Source organism: Coturnix japonica, chromosome 1 (genome assembly GCF_054131305.1).
Source record: "Coturnix japonica strain WE chromosome 1, WE-NBRP24, whole genome shotgun sequence".
Classification (NCBI taxonomy): domain Eukaryota; kingdom Metazoa; phylum Chordata; class Aves; order Galliformes; family Phasianidae; genus Coturnix; species Coturnix japonica.
In genome coordinates this window covers 115,947,353-115,971,728 of record NC_140663.1, presented here as the reverse complement: position 1 = coordinate 115,971,728, position 24,376 = coordinate 115,947,353, and positions in this window count along the sequence as shown.

Below are 24,376 nucleotides of genomic sequence, written 5' to 3'. Positions count from 1 at the left end.
CTCTAGACCTGTAATAGTAATGTAATTAAAAGAGCTAGTGCCCTAGTAATACACATCATGTATTTCCTTTGTTTTAATTTTATGATCAAACTATTTATTTGATGCTATTTCAGATGCTACTGAAGTTCTGCAATTGTAAAGGAATCACAGTTTGAGTTGGGTGAAATTTTTTGATTATTATTTTTTATAATTATAAAATTTCATCAAAAGAATATCAATTATGAAAATGTTCTGTGGGCATGACCCTGAAATCAAGTGGCAAGAACTGATTATAACCATGTTTGTTAAAGCTAGTCTTGTGTAAAGCAAATCGTCTATGTTTGCACTACAAAGCACTTTGACTTGCATTTCCCTTATGCCCTTTGTGATCTATCTAAGAAAATTATTTTTTGTTGAAAATGTGGGGCATGTGTGTTAGCTGAGTTTTCAAAACTGCTGAGAGAGAGGAGGAGGATGGTTCAAAGGAGATAAAAGCCAAGACTGACAAAATTTTGTAGGTATGACCTTGTGAGATCTGTGTAAGGTCCATGAGTGCAGCACCTGTCTCTGCATTTATTCCTTTCTCCACAGCCTCTGGCTGCCTGTGCTCAGAAAATTCTGCAGCTGATCAGCTGGATAAGCTGGGATCACACAGCTAGGAAGGTGTTGGAAGAAGTCCCTAGACACATATCACATCAAGGTCTGCCTCTAGATCTTCAATCATTTGGTACATTTCACCATAGGTTCCTGCTGTTGGTGCTTGCCCTAGCTATATTGTTGGTATGCTTGGACCTTGTCAATCTTGTTCTGACTCATCTTTGACAGCTTGTTGCTATGGATTTGTCCAGCAATGATTATGAAGTACTTGGATCTGACTATCTTTCTGCATGAGTATTATAGGAGCACTCACTGGCTGCTGATGCCACTGCCCCATCTGCCTTGCTGTCACACTCAGCTCCCCAATCATTTAGCATTTCAGAACAGCCAGACCTTGCTGCTCCCTGTTTGTAGATCATCAGAATGAAGTCACAGGGGACTGCATCTAGGGAAAACTACTTAGAGCAAGCTAAAACAGAAACACAAAGCAAATTAGCAACAGAGTTGTCAGAGTAATGAGTGTACATGTGTTCAAACTTACTGCCTAGGACTTCTTCCCTACAGCAAACCCACCCCATCAGTGACTGCACTGATCCACTGAACAGAACCATTCAAAGGCAGATTCTCAGAAAGCAATGGACCATATATACCAGGATTTTTCTTTAAGATATGATATGTAAACTTCTCCACAATTGGAATAACCGAAGAAAATTATCTCCTAGAATGTTTCAAACAAAATTCAGTAAAGGGAACTTCTGAGCTGCTGTTCATTCTGGCAATTAAACACAGTTTCAAGATCCGTTAAGTGTTTCTCAGCCATATGAATTTCTGGTTTTCCCTCCTGTTTTTTCTCCCTCAGTCGATCTGCAGACAGTTTTGTAAGTTTTGCATTAAAAATATATTGCATTCATGAGTTTGCTACACTTGATCACTTTTCACAGAAATATCCTTTACAAAGCAGAGATTTCATCCCACTGAATACCAAGCCAATATTCAGTGAAGACAGTAGTAATGTACTCTGTAAACATCTTTTTACAGATTTTGCTGTTTTCCTGAGAATGTAACCTTTCATGTAAGAACAAATTCTCACACCCTTTGGCTGTGGAAATAGCTTTCATTTCCTAGATCAATGGATTTCTGTCTTGTTCACTCTGCAGTCAAGATAGACACAACAATATAACACCTGCAGAGGTGTGAGCATCTTTCATCTGAATAGAATCATAACTACAAAATCAGTCTTTGACTCTTTAAATGCATATGGCTCAATTTTCTGTTTGTTAAAACTACAGACAGTGACCAAAATCACCATTTAGCTTCCAGTTATTTCTGTTCTAGCAGCAGTAAACCTCATACAGCTTACCTCCCAAGGTACCTGCAGAGAACCTCAGGTGACTGTGCTGTCCACAATCTCACCACCTCGATAAGCAATCCAGGGAACAGTTTTCTGCACAGCTTGTGCTGTAAGTTCAGTAAGACCAATTTGGAAAGGAGAGCATGAGCTCCCTCCATCTCTGAGCTGTGCAGGTCTGTCGAGGGAATTACGGCCTTGCTAGGTACACAAAGCAATTTAACAAATAGGTTCCAGGTGGCCAGACCTGTATTTTTACACACAGCATCTGACACATACACAGGATATTATGCAAGCTCACTCACATACAACAAAATTCTATTAAGAATGCATTTTGTTGTTTTACATAGGTGAGTGAAAGCCAGATCTAACTGAACTGAATGCAAATGATTTTTGCCCTTCATTCTGTACTGTTCCTAATCCTAGACATAATTATAAGCATTTTTACAGTGTTAGGCACTCGCTGACATCTCATGGAAAATATTGACAAACTCTAAGAGCTAGAAAACAACCAGGCCCATTATGAATTATAATTACAAACAACCTCAAATATACCCTAGTGGAAACACTGATCAAAATAATTTTGCCTATGTTTCACACTTAGGATAAAAATAATTTGTATTGATTTTGATGTGAAAGAAGAAAGACTATATTGACTGACATGTGAGTATCTAAGTTTATTGGAAGATATTTTTTAAAGTATTTTACTCATTTAAGATTTTCAGAGTAAAAATACTTGCTAAAAAACTAAGCATAATATTAAAACTCTAAGGTCAGTTTCTGAAAACACTGTGAAATAAAATAAACTTAAGATTGTCTTTTGGATTCCAAGAGATGACGGCAAGTATCTGAAGTGCAATGCAACGCCCCCAAACTTAGTTTGTATTTACACAATATGAGTGCTTTGGTCCTATTTACTTCCATTTTCCATGACTTTTACCATCTTATGGGTCTTAAAACCTTCTGACACCATAAATCAACCTAACTTTCCTTAACAAGTGACCCAGGCAGATGCAGGACAGTGACACCACTATTTAAAGAAAAGAATTTACCACCATGTTGCTGTACAGACTGTCAGTTATGCTGAAGACTGGGAGAGACATCTGTGAGGTTAGATGTGATTAGATATTTCCCATACAAGGTGTAGAAAATCTGAGCAGAGTTTTGTTCAGCTTGATGAGCATGCAATACCAATGGATCACTGGACTGTGGACCGCCCTTAACAAAGATGACAAAAGCTACTTTTTGGTCAGGGTAGGCATTTGTTTAACTATGTAATGTGCTATGTGCTATTCGACTTTTTCATACTTTACATAGCAACAGCAGAACAAGCAAGGTAAAGAAACCATGGAGTAGTGGAATAGGATTACAACATTGGCTGCACTGGGAGATCTGCTTCATGAGGTGCCCATGGGCTGCAAGGGGATGACCTCCTTCTCCACAGGGTTCTCCTGGGCTGCAGGGAGCTGCTGCTCCAGCCTGGAGCACCTCCTGCTCCTCTGCCACACTGACCTCAGTGCCTGCAGGGCTGTTTCTCATACTTTTCTTGCACTCACAACTCTCTCACACAGTGTCACAGAGTGTTTTTCTTGCCTTAATGATGTTTCCTCAACTGCGTCCTGCAGTGGGGCCACTGGAACAAGCTGGAACTAGATGTGTGTGACACAGGGCAGTCCCTGCCATGCCTCACAGTGGGGCTCTGAAGGCCTCACCACCCTGCTGCCAACACCAGAGTAACAGCACCCCATGAAGATACAGAAAATCTTGATGCCTTCTAGAAAATTCCCAAAAAGATGTGCATAAATTTTACACCACTTCCTTGCGTAATGTTCCCAATAGTAAAATTGCTGAGATTGTTTGCTTTGGGTTTTTTTATCTGTTACAATCTGTGAAAAGCAAAAGTAGGTATGCCCTTATCTACAATGAAAATAACCATAAAATTATGGGTATTAAATGTTATGCATTCTATTCTGTATTCTACAGATGTTTCCAATTATTTCTGAGGCTAAATGGTAAGGTGTTTATTAACAAAAGATAGGACACTTTATTTTTCCTAATTTGAGGTCAGAGTTCTTTGTAACAGTGACAGACAGAAATAGATGTAGGACATAACATGAAATCACAAGAAGCATAAATCTCTTAGTCACTGAATTAAAAAAAGTACACACATATGAATTTTAAATAATAAATTAATGGAAGTAAAAGACATTAAAAGTGGCTAGACAGAAGAATGCCACCTCTGGTTTAATTTACAGATAACATAAATCTGACAGCACAAAATTAATTAATTAATTATTTTATTTACTTCTTCAAGAAGGAGAATCATTAATAAGTTAGAACTAAACATAGAGTGAAAGGTGCATTCTTATTTATTTATTCCTGTAATACCCATAACTCTAAAAGTGAGCCATATTTTTAAGACTAAACTCCAGTAAATAGTTCTTTGCCATCTGTGTAGTTAATAAAATAAATTTCAGTAGAGAATGAGTTAAAAAAAGAAATAAACAAACCTATTACCTGTTCTCAGGAATGAGGAAAAGGATAAGCAGAATGTAAGGAACGGACAAGCAGAAACTGATAGAAGAAGAGTTATAAAATTACAAATGTGAAAAAATTCACTGTTATGTCTTCCTATACCAGGTGGTACATTTCAGGCGGTGGTTTTTGAGGTGAAGACACACGAGTTGACCTTGAAAATTTAAATAAAAGTTATATTAGTTTTCTCTTCAACATGAGTCAAATAAAAACAGTTCATAATTGCAGACAAGGTGAGGAATTTCTCTTAGCTACAGTATTTGCAGCAAGTCTGTTATCTGGGAAGAGGTTGTAGAATTTGTTCTGTTTTTAGTGTGTCTGTAAGAGTGCACAGAGGAACCATAGTCTATAACTACAGCCACTTTAGTAATAACATGGCTAATTAATAGCAATCCATGTATACTATGTAAAATCTAACTTGTCTTTGAGGAACCAGATGCTCTGTTCATTAATCACTCAGAGCAAAAAAGGATTTTGCACCTTTAAATCTCAGTGTCTAAGTTCTAGATGATCAGCATTGTATGACTTCAACATCTGTGCACTCCAAGTGGTTCCAAATGCTTTCTTTAAAATGTTGTGGGCTTTCTTGGTGGTGCTGGTGTTTTTGTTTTGTTTTGTTTTGTTTTCTAAATTGGAATTGTTGAGGCAGTTTAGCAGAAAGCTTATGTTGCTATTTCTAGTTCCACTTTGGATTAAAATTAACCTCCTTGTTCATTCAAGCAAACATACATTACTAGATTGATTATAAATGGACTGGCGACAGCAGCTGTAGTTTTACTGGCAATGTTGAAGAGCTAACTGGAAAGGCACAAAGGGCAAGATTTACAAAGTAGACTTTGATACGTAGTTGTCTTGTTAGCTGCCACTGGCAATTACAAAATCAACTTATCTGCTACTTACAGTCTTAAATTCCTGTTTGTGAAGAACTTTGAAGAGATTTTACATGTAGTTTACATCTAAATTTAAAAGTGGTTTATAAAACAGCTATTCTTATCATTTCACTCACCTACATACTTGGATCAGTAGGCATACTCACAGTTTCTGGAAAAATAATGCCAAGAAACTACTTCTCACCAATTTATTAGGGACTGTACATAAGACATTCAAGATCAGATGAAATTCCTTTCTTTAATTTTTAAACAGAAGTATGAATTTGTTCTTCACTTTCCCACTTTCTCCTTCCTTCTAGGTAAAGCAGCACAGGCAGCAGGTTATTTCTTCCTACTCTGTTCTGCTTTACGCATGCTAAAATACTTGTTTCAAAAAGAACATATAATTGACTCCATGGATAAATGAACAGGACAATCACCAATGCTCTAATTCCTCATTAACATCCTCATCACTGCAGACAAGTTTAACAAGAGAGATTTTCCCTCACATTAATATACCTCAAAGACACATACAGAAGAAACTCATGCATAAAAGCATGCTTTGTATGCCTGAAATGAAAATTAAAATTAATAGGCTATGAGAAATTAAATTTTATTTAGAAGAAATGTCCACTATGACTATCTAGTGCCCAAAAAAGGAATAATATTATGCAGCCAGAAAGACTTCACTCTCAGCAAGATGTCTAGTTACTGGAGTAATCAATTGTCGTTCATGGTGTCTCTTAATAGTTAGCTTAGATTGACTTCCTAGTGTGTCTTCTGTATAGCTGTCTGCCTCCTTTAATAATAATAAAGCATGTAGTTCTTGTATATGTGTCCTTATATCATCAAGTCTCTGAGAGTGCCATGGAACTTATCACCTTTGCCCAGTGTCACCTGGTCACCTCCCTCTGCTCATGGGATCAGGAGCATTTTGAGCCCAGTCCTTCTCTGTTGATCCCTGCCTCATCTATATGGCTGGCATGGTAGTCTCCAGCCCCTGGCCCTCCCCCTGCCCCTGCCTGCTGGAAGGACCTTGGCTCTACTCTTCAGGTGCCTCGTCTCCTGGATGGACCCTTGGAGACCCACCTTCTTTTGCCTCAGGTTAGAGCCTTGTCCTGTCTCTGGCTCTGGTTCAGTGCCTTGCCTGGGGCTTTCAAGGACACAATCACCTGCCCTGTGCAGGCTGTGGGTGGATGTCCCTTGAAGAGGGCTCAACCTGTGCTGGGGTCACCCTCAGCTAACTAATATAACCCATGAGTTTAATTAAGACTTTGAATTTCATTAAGTACATGTTACATGTGCATGATATTGTGGCACTGAGTAATCTCAGTCTAAGTTTCTGCTGGAACTGTAGATCCAACTGTCTCCTAAGCAATATGTCCACCAAAGTACAATGGAGTGGGTAAAAGAAACATAAGTGAATTCAGGATTGGAGAAAAGATCAAATGGAAGCAGGTGTTTAATCTCCAAATGAAGCTTATGGTAGTGTAAGTGAGCAATTCACCTATGGGGAGTATATCAACAAACTCTCACTTGAAGGAAAAATTAGCAGACTTCTTACTCTTGAGCTGACAGAGAAAATCTTGGTCTCTAAAGGTGACTGTCTGCATATTTCTCAAACTTATATTTAATAGGCAGAAACTTATAGGCTATACTCAGAGCATGTGGAGGAGTTTCTGCTACATTTCCTCACTTCTAGGTATACAAGTGTGCAAACAAAGTTTTAAAGATATCACTGATATAACCCCAAATTGTCTTTCCTTTTTCAATGTAAAGAACATTTTGGCAATAAAACTGTACAGTAAGTAATGTTGAGCTCCATTTTGAATGTGCCAGACATCCATGGTCTGGGTTCCATGGGTGATGACACCGGCGCTAATATCAAGAACCACGTTAAGATTCCTCTTCTTTGGATAGCTGACCCTGAAGATTAACAGTCAACTCCTCAAAAATCTTGCAACTTTCATATATGACATTAAAAGAGTTCTCTTAGCATAATAAATTGGTTTGACCATTTCAGTTTGCTCATTATGTAGTTCATGAAAAATGCAGCCTCCTCAATAAAGGCAGCAGAACTAAGTGTTTAACAAGCAGCTGTTTTCTATATGAAATATTTAGTTGACCCTGAGTAACTGACTCAACAGTCCCACAACCTCTGTAGCTATCTCACTCAAGTCACTGGAAGTGTCAAAAAACATCAAGTTAGAAAAATATTACCTGTGGCATAAACTTCATACACAGTCACGTATATGCCCAATCACCAAGTTTCTACTATAACGCCTATAAGCAGTGCCACTTACTTCTGCTTAATTCCATGTTTCTGCTGGCAGACATTTGCAATGTCTGTGCTGTTTTCAAAGTCAATAAGCTGCTCAGAGATCATCAGCTCAGCATGGAGTTTTGACAGCCCTCCAAAGCAATTTTGCTGGAGTGATCTAAATCAATAGCAGACATTGAATACATCTCAAGATAGAACCCTCATAAAGGACTGACAAAAATATGAAAGTGTTACCCCAAAGAAGTTGAATATGTAAATATTTTATATACTGTCTTAGGAGGAAACAGGGCCTAAAGCAGGCCCTTTTCCAATCACCTTCTGAAGAGTCTTGATTGTAGTATGTACTTCGTGGCAGCAAGACACCTAGGAAATGGGCACTGCAAAGCCAAATTGCCTTTAAGTACCTGGAACAATATTATTTCCCCTAGATGTATTCTTTTCTTTAGATATGCAGTTCAGTGAATTTCTGAATTTTATCTGATGGCAAAGGAGATATCCATGTCCACTGAATTTTTTAACATTTTTTACTTCTCATAAAATATGTTCCAAATTGTGTTTCTGAAATACACTTATTGGTATCCATTTGTTGTAAATTACACTCAGCTTGATAAATGGAATATTTGCTTATTCAAAATGTTTTAGAAGTCTCTGTCATTCTACTTGGTTTTACAATTAACCCATGTCTACAGGTATTTTATTCCAAACTATTTTCCTGTTACTCAAATATGAATATTTTAATGTATATTCTGTTGTTAAAACATACTGATGACCATTGTGACACTCTATTTTGATCAACGGAATAGAGCAGTCATTTTTCTCATGTATTTGTTTGAAACTTTCCTGTCAGTTTATAGACAATGAAGAAAGCAATGAAGTTTATTTTCTGACAGATCTGTAACCTTAGGGGTTTAGCTTGTTTAAGAGAAAGGTTTTTCCTTCATAAAAGAAAATATAATTCTTTTCTGCTCTCATCTGGGATCTGGTTTCAACATATACATGAAGAATATGGATGGGCCAGAACTTACAAGTTGCTGGTTTTTTTCATCTAAACCTTGAATTTCAATAGATCACTACTTAGAAGAAATTCAGGAACTACTGGTCATTCAACAAATACTTCATATCAATAATTATTGTTATAAGCAGGAAAATCACATAGAATCGCAGAAACTTAGGTGTTCGAATGGGCCTCTTCAGATCATCTAGCCCAAAGTGTTGCTAAAGCATATTCCCTACCATGCGGTGCACTGGAAAGTGTCCAGACAAGCTATAAATATCTCCAGAAAAGGTAACTACACAACTTCTTTGGGAACCCAGTTCAGTGCTTTGTCAAACTTAAAGTAAAAAAGCTTTTCCTCCTGTTCAGCTGGAACATTCCATTGCCAGTTTGCCCCCATTGCCCCTTTCCCTATCACTGGGCATTGCTGCAAAGAACCTGGCCCCATCCACTTGCCTTCTACACTCATTAGATATTTATAAGGATTGATTTGAGAAAGTTTTAGGAAGTGTTATACACTAATAAAGTCATGGGATATGTAAGTTTTCTGAAAAGATGTGGACCAGAAAGAAGTACTGTTCTCTAAGTCTTAAAATAGTTTTAACCAACCAGACATCCTCTATGAATCCTGGATATTTAAAACTCCTCTGGGATTCCAGTTGTCTTCAACTGTGAAAAAATAAAATTACAAACAGAAAATTCTTCAGCTGCTATCCGATAACAACCTGATATTTTGTTAGTTGATTCTAGACTTTGTATCCCATACTCAATGTATGATAAGATGAAGAGAACTGTCTTTTTAAGAAATTATTTGTAATAATGAAAATAGCAAATTGAGAAACACTTTGCCTCAAGGGTGGATGAAAATCTACTGTTTTAAAGAGACAGACAACATCAAAAGACAGTGTGTGAGGGACAGATTTGATGAGACACAGTTTAGTTGTTGAATCTATGTTAAACAGTACTCTCAACTACTAAATTTTGACAGACAAAGTGTTTAAGTCAATTTCGATTTTTAACTTGAACAAATTTGAGTAGGTCAAGGTCAATGTTCCAAAGTATATAATTGCTATCTTTATGAAGCTGGCAGAAAATGGTGTCAATAAATCTTGTATGTCAGTTGACTTACCATGTTGCCTTCCTTTGTATCAAAATGAAATGATATTTTTTGCACTACTTGGTTTTAAAAGTACTTGGATACTTCTTGCCATATGTTTCAGGGTGTGTTTACTTTTCCTTGTTTTGCTTTGTTGTCCAAAAAAGTTTTGTTTTGTATTTGATTGTCTCCATATGAATTTAGTCAGGATGAAAGATCAAATCAGTGTCTTTGAAGCAGCAGCAGTTTCCTGAAAATAACAGGATTATGGAACATACTCTCTAAAAATACAGTCATCTTTAAAACTGTACAGCATTCTTTAATTCCTGTTCAGTGCAGCTATGTACTTGATATGATAACTCTAAAGAATGATTTTTTTTTTTAATTGAAGAATAGACTTGTTAGATAGAATGATAGTGTCAGAAAATCATAAATTCCAGGCCAGAACACCTTATTTGACATTTTTCCTAGTGCCACATATTTGTGTAGGGTATTGAAGAAATTCAGAGAGGAAGGTTAATTCATAAAATATATTAGGAATTTAAAACAGAAGTCACAAAATGCTAGGGATGTTGTGAACACAGTGCAAATTATTTCAATGTGGGTCCACCAACAAACCTTCCAAACTCGGGGATCTGCTGTTGGTGTTTCCACAGCACTATACAGCATTCTGATATTTTATCTTTTCAGTATATTGGAGCATTATGTCCTCATCACTAATAATCTTCATGCTTTCATTTGCACAATGATTACACTCTTTAAAACAAAACAGCAAAAATGGCAATTTTCTCTGTCCTCTGTCGGGATAATAAGGTCTTCATGCCAAATTTTCTTTCTTTCTTTCTTTCTTTCTTTCTTTCTTTCTTTCTTTCTTTCTTTCTTTCTTTCTTTCTTTCTTTCTTTCTTTCTTTCTTTCTTTCTTTCTTTCTTTCTTTCTTTCTTTCTTTCTTTCTTTCTTTCTTTCTTTTCTTTTAAATTAATTGAGAAAAGTATAACCATCTTTGGGAGTTTTAACAGTCAGATGAGAGACTTAAAATAAGCATGTACCTGGAGGATATACATTAAATAGCAATCTCATGCATTTTTTACCCTTGAGGAGATGTTGGGTTTGTGGGTCACTGATTGAGAGAGTCTGAGAAGAAAGCAGGTGACCTGAATACTGACTGTTAGTATAGATTGAGACTGAGATTGAAGGGAAAGTTAACCTTTGCAACACTGTTATATATACACTATGTTAAAAAAACTATGCTTCCTGAAGTTGTCACCATTCAATGCCTTGCCCATACCAGGGCATTCTCTTCCTGAAAAACTACTTTATTCTCCAGCAGAAATACATGCTTTTGTTCTTTCCTGCCTGAAGGCTGGCTAAAAAATAAAGGCCAGTGAGAGGGAACAACTTCTTCCTTTTACTTCCAAGAATATTAGTTGACTGTTTATGGCAGAAGTAAGCAGTGGGGCCCTCATGTTCTGAGCATGCTTTCCATAGCTCTCTGCTGTTTATGAGGACAAGAGCAGTGTTTTATTCACATGCATTTCCAAGACTTCTTTGGATTCTACTGAGGATAAAGTTAAAAACATTTCTTTTTTGCCCCTTTTAAATAAAACCTCTTTCCACTTGGGACATTGACATTTCTTCCTTTGTCCATTTATTTCCTCAGGTTTCTGCTGGTGAAAATATGACTGCAAGCTTTCCTCTCATTCCCTTATGACCTCATATGATAAGTGAGAAAGGCTGTGGATGGTCTTGGGAGATATTCCATTCTTAATAACTCTGCCTCAGGGGCAGAAAGGCAATAAATAAAATTCTGATCTACCTATAGCTTTTTTTTTAGGTTCCTGGAGCCTTTAAATCAAAACACATAATGACCTGGGACATACTTTTTTTTAGTAAAATGAAAAGTGCCAATTACTCATTATGATCTTCTGTTTGTCAGAGAGGGAAATGGCAGAAAAATGAGCAAAATCTGTGATATTGGCATCACCATACTAGGGATACTAATCTACCTTGTTCAAAGTAAAGAAATCATTGTTGGGGGGTAACATTTTGTCAGTTCTCATCTCAGAACTCTCTGAAGAACCATTAGAACTAAGAACCATAAGTCATCAGCTAATTATTGGTTGGCAGTGTATATGCTGAAAAAGGCCGAACTCCCTGGTTATGAAGAACTCAAGGAATAATCTTATGTAACTAAAAAAAATAAAAGACTAAAAATGGAATACTGAAATAGATTGTTTTGGAACTACAATTTTTATTTGTGTAGAAGTGAAATGAGTTTGATGAATAGAAGCATCCCTAGAGAATCTAATTAGGAAAGCTAGTCTTATCTTCCCCAATCACCTAATTCAAACCAGATTTTTTTACTAATTTTTTTTATTGTCTCTACAATTTCTTTTAATATTACTCTGCAAACAGTTTTATATGACATAAATCAGTTTCAATATAAGACGTGCAAATAATTCAGTATCTCTTGCAGTCCAGATGGTAATTGCTGTAAGAAAGAAGAAAGTTTCAGAAACAGAGACAGAAATTTAGAATGTGTACTGGGTCTCCAATACAAAATCACAGAGACACAGAATCACAGAATCAAAGAATTGAAGGGGCTGGAAGGGACCTGTTGAGATCTAGTCCAACCCCCCTGCCAAAATGTGCTCCTCGGACCAGGTTACACAGGGTTAGGGATAGGGTTAACATATCTTAGTAGGATAATCACTTGGCTGGAAAAGGAAAGAGAGATCAGCTTCTTATTTCTGGAGTAACATGGGACCTACATCACTAAAACTTAACAATATGGACCTAAACTTTTGCTGTTGTTGAAGTGCCTGAAAAATACGTACCATAAAATACTATTTTTAAAATTAGCTGATAAGCAAAAAACAAAATCTGGACTGAATCTGAGTTGATACTGGGGGAAAAATAGATCCATTACTTTCCTTCAAATGATTGACATATTTTAGATCCAGCTTTTTTTGTTTGTTTGTTTGTTTGTTTGTTTTAATCAATTGTATTGAATGTTGATGTATCTTTGGCTTGTTTTATGGTAGGAAAGATGAAAGTAGTGGACCTTACATTTGGACTAAAGAGCAGTGAAAATAATAGTTACTTTTTCAGTTTCTTCAGCCAGTGAATTTGTCTTTTTTAGAGTAAGCTCCAAAAATTTAGTTACTCAGTGCTCTTCTCATGTAGTTCAGTAGTTAAATTTTGAAGGTCAGAGTAACCCACGCCTATCTCAGTCAGAGTCTGGAAAACACTAGATGAAACATTACATGTGACTCAGTGTGCTTTCTATCTGGAGTTAGTGCCAAGAGCAGAACAGTAGGTGTATGTACTTACTGTGTTCAGGCTTCAGTAAGCTTCACTGTGATAATTAATTCATGAGACAAGAAAGGTATACAAGATTAAGGTCATTTCATCCACAAACAAGTGAGAAATCTCTTAATCTCCTGTTGTTTGTGTGTAGGTTGTTATTTGTAAATCCAGGTTCAGAGGGGTCCTAGAAACCAAAGGCTGTTTTGAAGATTTGTGCCATTTGTCCTCAAGTGAAGGAAAGAATATGATGGAAAGCTCCCTAGGGGTTTTCTTCTGCCTACAGGCATAACCTCTGTCTTACCTGAATCTCATTTCAATTAACCCCTCATCAGCTATGTGCTGAACTCAGTCAGCAACCAGACCAGTCAGCAGTCATCATAACTTGCGGCTAACGAACAGGTTTGAGTAAAATCTAAACAACATATCAGAGACCAAGCCTTTCTTTCCTATTTGGATATCCTGATTCAGCATTACTTTATATTTTTGCACAGTTACTTATGCTCCAGTTAAGTGTCTGAATAAAGGTACTTTCTCTAATTTTGCTTTTTTTCCCCTTTCTTCTTATTTATTTTATTTTTTTCCCCATATCAGTGAATGGATTTCTAGGCAAACTATTTCTGTTTAGATGAACCTATATTGTTTTACTTTCTTCCTTCCTTTAGGCTTGGAAGGTAACATCTGAAACAGTTTATCCCCAAGACATGTAAATGATTTATTACTCGTATAGCCAGTAACTACATCTATATTTATTACTGTAAAAGCATTTGATCCAAGTGACTAATTTAAATTCAATCATAAAGAAAAGTTTATATAGAACAAAGTACCTCTTAGAGTGTATTTGAAAGCTGCCCAGAGTAGGCCCGGCAAAAAGAACTTTTTAAAATATTACTTCTAACCACGAGCTAATATTAAAATACATTTCATTTACTATCACTTGAAAACTAGCCTCTACATTACTGTCAGAGATTTGTTTGGTATGCCAGGAGCCATGATAGAACATTGGCTTTTGTTTAATGTAGCAGTGAGGACATAAGAGAAGCCTAAGGCAGATCAGGTGATAGCCCAGATGCCTGGAGAAGGTGCCTTGAGGAGGATCTCCAGTGCTACACAATTAAATGATCATTTTCAAAGCAGTCCATAGCAATTAAATGAATTTCTATGAATGGAAGTGCATACATGGAATGAAAGAAATAGTACGGCTTCAAGCTGAATCTTTTTGTTTGTTAAAAATATAGTGTTTTCATAAGCAAGGGGGAAACACACATGAAATTAACTAAAAACAAGTATAGCATTAATAAATGTGGCAGAACCTAACTAGTGAAGGACTATGGATATACTTTATTTTCTAAGACTATCCAGTATTGTCATTAGTAACCAGGAGAGTTTTGGCTGGGACAGAACCATTTTTCTTCCTAGTAGCTATTATAGTGTTGTGATTTAGGAAGAAAATAGGGTTGATAACACACCAGTGCTTTAGTTGTTGCTGAGTACCGCTTACACTAAGTGAAAAATTTCTGTACTTTTTCATGCTGCCCTACCATCAAGGAGCTGGGAGGGGACTCAACCAGTCCAGCTGATCCAGTCTAACCAAATGCATATTCCTTACTTCATGGAGTCATACTAAATAATAAAGCCTCTGCTTTGGCACTGCTGGCTGGGCATCATTTAGCAGGTGGCGCACAACTACAATTTGCACCCCTTTTCTGAATATTCCTTTTTCACTGTTGCTATTCTTGTTGCTGTTACTATTATTATTTCCTCTTCTTTTTATGTCCTATTATACTGTCTTTAACTTAACCCTTGAAGTCTTTTTTCCATTCTCTTCCCAACCCACTTGCTGGGGGGAGTGAGCAAATGGCCATATGGCACTGAACTGCTGCTTGGTTGAAACACAGCACAGTGGGACACAGTGATAAGAAATGTTAAAATAGCACTGATCCAGCACAGGACTCAGGCCTTTTGGAAAACAACCCCAGAATGCAAAATAATTGCTTTGGTTTGCCATGATCATCAGTTGCAAAGTTCCAACACTAATGGTAAAACAAAATGGATGATACTACTAAGTAGCCAAGCAGGTGAGAGTAAAATTACACAATGAGCACTAGTGGAAATGGAAAGGCTTCTCCTGAGTATAGTTCACAACACTTAGAAAAAATTTAGACTAGTTAGAAAGAATAAAAATGAGAACATCAAAATCACTTAAAAAAAATATAAAATACAGATGTGAGGATGGGCCAAAGAAATTTTGTCTATGATTAAATTAAAGAAGACAGAAATTGAATCTTCAACTATAAAAGGTTACTATTAATGAGAGTGATCAGTTGTTTTTTATGTCCCCTGAGTGTAGTACATTAAGTATTCAGCTTAATTTTCAGCAAACTATATCTTAGATAGATCAGAAAACACACTTCTGACTATAAGGATCATTAAAAGTCAGAACAGTCTGTTTAATAGGCTGCGGAATAATTTCAAGTCTAAAAAGAATTCCTACCAGCTCCTTTCAGAGAAAGCCTGGCTGTATTTTGATTGTCCCCAAATCAGCTGATAAAGTATATTTTTTGTTGGTTTTGTTGTTATTGTTGTTTGTTTTTGTTGTTGTTGTTTTCTCCCATTTCTCATTTCTACATGTTTGGAATGTTTGTACTTAGAAGATAAAATTCGCTGCTTAAGGTTGTTTGTCACATGATGATTTTTCAGGATCATATGCACTTTTTCCAGCAATATGGGAGCTATTATGTTTATATAAAGTTCCCTCTATATTACTCATCTATTCACATTGCAGTATTAATAAAAGCGGTTTCTGCTACTGTTTATCACTAAAACATAGAAAATTTATAAATAAAAATAGTAAAATAAAGAATAAAAATAATTAAAAATATGTTTCAGAAACTACCAGGGAAATTACTAGAGAAAACAATAATTGATAAAAGCTACATGTTTAGCTAAAAAGGGTGAAATTATTAACTACAACTTTATAACATAAGAAGCATTAAAGGGAATCTTAATATGAATATGATGTAGGAGTCAGTGAATAGGCTTTAGAAAAAAATTAAGTAAATTCCTATAAAAACTGAAGAACAAAAGAAGTCAGCTTTTTAAACATTGCCCAAGGAGGAGTTATGATGTAGTCAGAACATCACGTAGCTGGAAGGGAGGAATAGAAGCTATAGGCCATATCAAAGAAAGAAACAAAAAAGCTTTAGAACAGCGTGCAATTCTTAATTAAATAATGAGTCATACTGAATCTATCAGAAATACAGGAAGAAGACACAGAATAAGAAGAAATTATATTTGAGTCTTCCATAATGAAAGGACCAAAACAGTCCAGAATCAGCAGAGAGGAAAAAAATAATTTACCAAGATAGAGCTGGAGAGCAGAGCTTCATGGTCACAGGAAAAGACCATGCCATATCCACCTGCAAATCTTGGAAGTAGTTTATCAACGTCTTGCTTAGAGTGAAGTGAATGGGAAGTGAGCAATAAAATTTCACTATATCAGCTTAGTAACACAATAAGAATACTCTGCTAATCTTATTACTACAGAAGAGATGCTATTATTTTGTCCCAGAAATATCAGTGCTGCCTCTTTTTAATTTCCTAACAGTCAAAAAAGGAAAATGATTTGATTAGCTACTTTACTAATACTTATAAAATATTTTTCATTTAGTACTGTGCAATAAATATTCAGGTTGCAGCCAGGAAGTCTAGTCAATGTAATGAAAATAAAGGACAATTTTTAAATGATACTACTTGTTGAGACTTAGGGAAGTGAGTATTTTAAAGATTTGCAAACTGAAAATATTACAAGAAAATACTTTTCCAAATGTGGAGAGAATCAGTGGAATCTTGATTTTGCTGTAGATGTCCAAGCTCATTGCAGTGGAGTTGGATTGTGACCTTTAGGGTCCCTTCCAACTCAAATGACCATATGATTTTATGAATATCAAAAGTCTAAGGAAGAATGTGAATGTGTCCCAAGGGAATATAAATTATACTACCTTCCACCAAGTATTCAGACATGAGAAAATAATTTAAAATACTCAGACACCGCATAAACTGAAGTCAGTATCAATTATCACTTCTCTTCTTACAAAATGACTATTAAAACCTCATATGGAATATTTTATTCAACTTTAATTTTCTTACATTAAAAATGACAGAGATATTCTGCAGTTCCAGTATTGCAAATGAGTTGAATATTCTAAGATGTTGTAATATAAGAGCTTACTTCACTAGGCTTCCAGGAGAGCCATAGCGTTGTCATGGTTTAATAATTTTGTAGTTTTGCCCGCATTCTCCACCAAAATCTGTCACGGGTTAACAAAAAATCTAATTCGTTAGTTTAATTTCAATTATATTGTATTATATTGTGTTATCCTGTATTTCGATATAGTATTTAGCAAATAAGTGTGCCTCCTTAGATCGTTGCCGCTGTTTTTTTTTTTCCTAATTAAATTCTCCCTTTTTCCTTCAGCCTAGGGCCCCTGCGGGGCCCCACTTTGGGGCTGGACTAACCCCCCTGTCACTAACGTAGGTAGATTTTTGGTTAACCCGTGACAAGCGTACAATTCTGTAAGACTGAGAATTGACATACAGGTTACGTAGGTAAAAATACTTTATTTATTTAAGGAATGGAAAAATATGTATTTGGAAAGAGAATAAATTTTAGAAAAATTCTTATGTTATGTGGAATGCATTTGAGAACACAAGCATTTAGAGGAGAATGTGAAATACTGAGAAAACACGCATACAAACGCACACACACACAGGTATTTTGAGTTCAAGTTCGACCCTATCACACTGTCACATTGGCAGTTATAATTACAAGGAGATAGACAATACTGAAAAAAAAAGAAAAACTCAAAAACAACAAGAAAACCAACAACTTATAGTACATTTTGTTGAAATGCAGCCTCTGTGGTATTTCCTTCATAGATAGATAACTATTTTTACGTTTCCGTGTTATCACAGGTCCCACTTTCCTTTGATCATTGTTGGATTAAAACAAAAAAAAAACAAAACAAAAAACAAACAAACAAACAAAAAAACTTAGCTAAATTTTACCACTCATCATTCTTTCCTTGTTTTGGCAAAGAAACTATAGGTAGGGCTTAAAATTTCAGTTCAGGAGAAGAAAAGGAGATTGGACAAACTTAATAAAGAAACAAGATCCTCTGAGGCAGCTAACGCAATCTGCAGAAGTAAAGAAAACTAAGAAAAATTATACATCTACTTTTAAGTGCCCGATCTAAGAAACTTGCAGTGTACTTCTACGTAAGAAAAGTGCCCAGCATTCTCTAGAATATGGAAAGCCTTCAGCTGAGCAGCAAAAAATTCTAATTGCCACTAAGTTAAAAAGGAAAAAAATAACTGGGGGAAAAAAAAGAAAAAAAAAAAAAGAAAAAAAAAACCCACAAAAAAACACCTTACACATTTCCAACCACCTTTATAGAAAGTCCACAATGGCATCTGCAGTGGAGCAAAGTATTTCATCTATACAAACTGAGCTCATCAGTTTAGCCTGATATCCAAAGAGCATCATTAAATTACATCACATATATCTTGCATTTTTTATTTTTCTTAACTTCAAATACTGATTATTCTGTTTATTATACTTAAAATACTTGTATTCTTTATATATTCTGCCTTTTTCTAGGAGTAGATTGCTACGTTTGTTCCCATTACAAGCTATTAACTGGAAATTTGTAATAGCGAATCAGTCCCATTGTTGCTCTTTCCTATAGGTGTTCTCTATGAATCTGAACTTTAATCTTTTCATATTCTTAATCTTTCGATTTTGTCATTAGCATTACTGAAATTCAATATGTAAATGAACAATTTTAGCCACAGGAGAAAAGATGAAGCCAACCAATTGTGGACTTAAAGCTTGAGGGAAAGAACAAGAAAGACTGCACTTCATGCACAGGGCCTTACATGTTCAAAGTGCTGTATGAACATTCATTAGAGGAAAATGTCTCCTTTCATCCTCCCGTGCTAATTACTGATAGAAGGAGCAAAACATTAGCAGTATTAGTGCATATACACTGCAAAATATAGTACCCTGTCACGTACTAATTAGCAAGAGAGTGAGATAGAAAACTTTTACTGGAAATTTTCCTACAAAGCAAAAGCAGTAGGAGAGGAAAGAGTGTATCAAAGTTGTTGAAGGCAGCAAAATGTAAAACCCAGATTAAATAAGTAAATCCGAAGAAAACTTCTAGCTGTTTTCTGATATAGATTTAGGGTTTTTTTGTTTTTTTTCCCCCACTTTTTTTTTTCATTGTTTTGTCATTTGTTTCATTGTTCTTTTGTCATCATTGTGAAAGAAGATTATTTTTTTAATGACGTTTCCATTCAACCACATTCAGCTTGCCTACACTGAAAGAAAAGAGCAAATGTCTCCTGTCTGAACTTCAAATAAATTATGCCAGTAAATTCTCTTTCTTTATAAACCTGTTTCTCATCCCCAAAGTGAGCCTGTAAATCACACAAATTGACCAATATGCCTTTCTCAGAATCTGCGCAAAGTGAAGACTCAGATCTCTAAAGCATTTATTAGAATTTCAGTTTTCCTTGAGAAAGTCCCTAGCTGGAATTTTAACACAATTTTCCAATGGTTTGTTTTATTTTAGAACACTGTGACAACATTTCTTTTTCATTTGAACAAGATTTTCCACTAATTTTTTGTCATCAGTGAGAAATGCAATTTTTTCACAATTTTAAGAATTATTTGTATGATTTATATTGAGAAAAAACTTATTTTCTGAGTTTTTTGTTTGTTTGTTTACTTGTGTGGGGGCTTTTTTTTTTTTTTTTTTTTAAGATAGAAAAAAAAGTCTGGATTCTTCCTTTCTGTCAAAGAAACTTATGTCTCCTCACCTCTCCTTTCCTCTCCTTTTTTGCCTTCCTTTGACTTTTCTTCACTTTGTTTCTTTCCAAAGTTCATTTCAAAAGGATTAACTGTTGCCAGCTGTTATAGCACAACTTTTCTGTTAATACTTCATAATCTTTATCTTATTAATGACTATCCAAACTACACAAATACAAGGTATATTTTGGACAACTGGGGAGTTTACTCACAAGAGTTTGTGAGTAAAGCCCCAGTAGACTCTCACCAATTACATAAACAATTGATAAATATAGGTAAGTATCACTAATCAACAGCATTAATCAGTATCTCTATGCATTTGAAATAACTGAATGTAGGACTGTGCATTCTGAAATGAGTCACCAGTCTATGGAGTTTTTTAGGTGGTATTATTTTCCTACTAATTTTCAATCTTTCCCAAAGGACCTCCAAATTCAGGTCTATTGTAGAAAAATATTGCATTATATAGCAAAGCAATATCATGAATTTAGAATTTAATTTTCATCTCGCTATCACACAGTAGCACACACCTTGTTTTCTTCACTGACTAGAATAAAGGTCCCAAAAGAGACACTTTCAGACTTTGCAGGTGACAAATTCTGAATTTAATTATACCAGAATACAGAGGAAAAATCTCAATGTCAAGAAAAAGACCCCCTCAAAAAATCCCACTTATTTGTAGTATTTTTTTCCATGTACTTGAAATTGAATCATTTTTGAATATATTTTATTCTGAGGAATTTAAAACTAATTAAATATACCCTCCTAAAATCCCAAGTTCTTACTGCTCAGTTTTCTGCTTGCAAAATGTCCTGTCTTAATGCACTGAGATTTTCCACTACTACAGCAATCCTATTTTGCATTGAAGTGATATTATTTATTTATGACATTTCAGTCAATATGTCATTTCAATCATTTTGTACTTTGGAGCCTGAAAGACAGAAAAAGAAAAAATAAAAATAAAAAAGGAAAAAAGGAAGCATTCAGAGGATATATTCTTTTATATCATATACCACATGTATCTTATTGATATTGTCAGCATGACAAACCTCCAAAACCTTTTCATGAGCTCCCATCTAGAATAGTGTGTTCATCTGTGGAAGCTGGTATCCTTGTCCAGAAGAAGGCTTTGAGGATGGTCAGAGGGCCAGAGTACTTCTGTGATGACAAAAGGTTGATAGATTTCTCAGCCTGGAAAAGTAAAGGTTCCAGGGAGACCTTATAGAGGCCTTCCAGTATGTAGAGGGGCCTACAGAAAAGACAAGGGGGGAGTGTATAAGGGAGTACAGTAAAAGGATAATGATTTCATAGTAAAAGAGTGTAGATTTATACTCAACATAAGCAAGAATTTCTTTACACAGAGGGTGGTGAGGCACAGAAACAGGATGCCTAGAGAAGCTGTGCGTGCCCCATCCCAGTGTTCAGGACCAATTTCTATGGGTTTGGGGCCAACTCGGTCTAGAGGAAGATGTTTCTGCCTATGGCAGTCTTTTCCAACTCAAATCAATCTATGATTCTCTGATTTTTCTTACCTGAAAAAGAATATTTAAATGTGTGAAACATCAATTAGTTAAACTACTGAAGATTTTTTCCTTTTTCCTGGTATGTTCATACAAAAGAAATGGACCTATTTTGTTTTCAGTTCTCAATCCATCCCCACTGACAGATGGAGTGAGTGACTTTCTATGTTATAACTAGATGCCTTCCAGGTTCAACCACAACACTATTTTAAGATTCAAGAGACACACTTCAAACCTCATGTTACCATTCATCTTATTACCTGAAGTACTAAAAACTGGACATTTTTTTCTTTTAAGATGGTTTCACTTTCACTGACTCTACATTGATTTTTTGAGGACTCCAACTCTTTTTCACTATGAATTAATCTCCAAACTGCTACATTTAAAAATAAATATATATGGGTAAGCAAAAGAGATGTTGTCTAAAACCAAAATTACCCATATGAAGATGTCTGAAGATACTTTTTTGAAAATAATATCAAAATTCTACTCAATTTTTATCACAAGGCTGTTGAGGTCTGATGCACATCATCCTGGGGATCCCAGCATCTGTAATAAAGGCAGTGAAAAATATGAACAGCCGTGGTAATTACTGATGTATTTTCTATTACTAGAAACCATTAACTAGCAGTAACTTTGCTCCAGTCCTGCACTGTGCATCGTGCCAAAGTTTCTTGTGCGACTCACACAATGTTAACTCTGGTGGTACAGTTGAGTTTGTATTTAATTTTTTTTTTTATAATTTTTTTTTTTTCTAGTCAGAAAAGCTAAACCTAGAAAGTGAAGGCACTGATCATCTCTCAATAGCCTTATATCAAAAATTACAAGAGGAGTGCAAGAACAAAGTGGACTTTTCATCTAACAACCAGTGAATGCACCACTGAAACTGGAAGCTGGATTCTGTTCAGAACAGGTTGTACAATCAGCTTTTAAGCTGAGGGTGCAGAAGGTTTAAGGTTCAGAGGTTTAACTAGGAAGCTATGTCAATGAAAACAGCCTGTGCAAGCTGGGATGAGGGGCACTCAAAAGAACAAGGAGGTTTAAGATCCTAACAAGAAAACATTTCATATCTTCATATCATGTTTCTATATCTTGTCACAACATGTGCAGAGCTAAGGCTTTGCTCAGGATTCACTCTAGCCATCCATTTCAAGTATAAATAGCAGCTTATTTACATTTTTAGAAAATATGTAAATAAAGATATTTTGAATGTCATCTAGCCCATTCCTTTTCTCAAAGGGATGATGAACTCAACAAGTGTATTTGACGTTAGCAATACGGGTCTGCAATCAGGCCAGCATTTCAGTATCTGTTCTAATATGAAAAGCTGAAACTCAAAAAGGTCTAATCACAGCAATGAAAATATCCTTCCTGTGTTTTCCTTCAGAAGGCTAATTCCCCAGTGTGTTGTTGACATTTGTCTTCACTGCGGCTCACTGCTAGTTTAATCTTTGCTAGTAATTTAAATCTGGATAAGACACAATCAAAAGAAAAACTTCTGAACATCCAGCGGCTAGCTGCTTTCAAGTATGGTTGTGGTTTGTGCTAAATAACCCTCCCTTGAACTCTGTTCAAAAATGACACAATCCAGAGACATTTCCTAACACGCAAGCAGTAGACCCTGTGGTAAGATGCATTTAGTTTCACAAATATAAGCTATATTGTGCCAGGACCACAGAAAAGGGTGCGGTCACGTCTTTTGATATTAGAGCAGTTATAGTCTTTGGGAAAATCCAGTTTTCCTTAAACTTTGACATCCTTGCTAGTCTGAAATCAAGCAATTCTTTTGTCTCATATCACCAGTGCTTACCACTGCTGAAGCAGGAGTACACATTTGTCCATCTGCAAACATATATTTCCATCACTACAGAATTCAGCAATCATGGATTTTGAGTATTCAGATCAGATACAAAATAAGCCTATAGATGGCCTTGGAATTTTTAAAATTCTACCCCAGTAACTTTGCTATGCTGCACAGTAAGCATTCACAGGTTTACATTGTCTTCATGGCATTTATTTTTAAAAGGTGATGTTGCATTCATATCCTAAATCTATTAGTGCACTGTGAAATGCGTACTATTAGTCACATTTCCACATTCACAGGATTTCACAGCCAATGTAAAGCACCTTGACTTCGTGAATTACATATTAAAAAGGCACATTATACTCATGGTAAAGTGAATAAAACCATACTCCCAAGGTTGCCTGTAACCAGGAGATATAAGTATAGCAAGACACTTATTTCTTTTTCATGAAAGTATTATGAATTACAATAAAGAGACTTGATTACATTCAGCTGTGTAATGACAGAATTTTGAAACTATTACTAACCATTCATATTCTGTTCCTGGCCACTCTGTCTCATGGTTGAATAATTTCTCTAAATCTGCCAAAGGTCTTCCATATGCTTCATGATATTGACTTCCTCCAACTCTATAATTGAGAGCCATCTTACCATATATAAAACATTCTTATGACATCTACAGCAACTGTTTACACAGAGAATTAATATTAGGAGGGTGGTGTATTTTTAGTCAAGTTTTATTAGTTTTACTTCTGGAAACCTCAGAGGAATGGCACCACTGTAAAATGATACAGCTCCTGTAGAAATCATCTGCCACTCTGTGAAACAGCACTTAAAGGACTGCTGTTTTAAGTGGCCACTAAGAGCATAATTAACAATTTCACTATATACTACTTTTATGAACTTAGAGACAAATTAGATTTGTATTCCAAGACATTACTTCCAAAACTATATATCAAAGTGAAATGTTCCTTGGCCATTATCTAATGAGCTGCCAACTGCTGATTGCTTGTAGAGAGAGGAAATCAACATCCAGGAATGCTTAATGGAGAACAGAACAAAACAAAACAAAACAAACAAAAAACTCCATGAGAAATGAAGAAACAAAACAAACAAAATCAAACAAGCATCACCATAGCCTAAGATTAGTGGCGATATTGTCTCTACATACCCAAGCT